Source organism: Sceloporus occidentalis, unplaced genomic scaffold, assembly GCF_023333645.1.
Source record: "Sceloporus occidentalis isolate IW3139 unplaced genomic scaffold, rSceOcc1.0.p SCAF_140, whole genome shotgun sequence".
Classification (NCBI taxonomy): Eukaryota; Metazoa; Chordata; class Lepidosauria; order Squamata; family Phrynosomatidae; genus Sceloporus; species Sceloporus occidentalis.
This window is the reverse complement of record NW_028317120.1, coordinates 2122041-2123038: the sequence shown is the minus strand read 5'-3', so window position 1 is coordinate 2123038 and position 998 is coordinate 2122041. Positions and strand designations below refer to the sequence as shown.

The 998-nt window shown below is 45.5% G+C and overlaps 1 pseudogene; it reads left to right on the top strand.

Moving 5' to 3' along the window:
- The first annotated feature begins 551 nt into the window (after positions 1-551).
- LOC149281038 (U2 spliceosomal RNA) lies at positions 552-732 on the top strand (annotated as a pseudogene).
- The last annotated feature ends 266 nt before the right edge of the window (positions 733-998 follow it).

Sequence of the window (998 nt, the reverse complement as noted above, 5' to 3'; positions counted from 1 at the left end):
GCATGAAATGTTTGCCGTTTTTTTATTCCTCATAAAGTGGAGCCTTGCCATGCATTTTGGGACTGGACTGCCTTGATGGGGGGAATCTGTCTGATATGGTAATGATGAGATCTTCTCTGTAACGGTTTAAAAATGCTGTTGCTCCTCCTATCATTTCATAGGGCAGGCACTGTCTGTTCTTGGTCTGAGATGAGGCTCCCATGTTGGTTTTATCGCCATGAGTTATTTTCAATATACAGACAGGCGTCCCTGCTCACAACAACTAGGGGGATATCAAGCATATTAAAAAATTTGGTTCTTCCCCCAAGCTGGTATGTTCCGATTGAGGTGGTTACTTCAATACCCTCTATTTCTGGCTTTGGGTGGTGGAACCAGTCTGATATGCAAGTTTAGTGCTGTTTAAAATGGTCTGAGATGAGGCTCTCATGTTATTTTCCTCACCTTAGGTTACAAAGGATATGATCTGGCCCACTGGCCCAGATTTCCAAACCTTCCCTTTTCTAGATTAAAACTTGCCTGATGGTGTCAGACGGCCCCAATCAGATTGCGTAATCGCTTCTCGGCCTTTTGGCTAAGATCAAGTGTAGTTCCTCTTTGGGAAGGGGGGGACTATGCTGATCCTCTGGCCTTAGGGTTCGGGAAAGCATGGAGCCCGAGGTGCTTAAATTGCCCTGACGTAACGTCGGAGTTACCGTGTGCAGTCTTGCACGCCGCTGCACACGGTAAATGCACATTTCTGCACAGGCGGATCCTGCACTCCCTCCATCGCACCATTAGGGCATGGAGAGGAATTTATTTTTGAATCCGGCTGGGTCAGTCATGGCCTGCCCTTAAATTATTTTTATTATTTATACATCACAATGTGTGGAAGCACGTGTGCCAATTAATTATTTGATTTGGATTTCACGGTCACCAAACCTTTATGCGAGGCCACGTTCACGATTTGTTTTTTTGATTTGGCACTTTGATTTTCGGACACTGCCTTTTGGTGGTGAAGC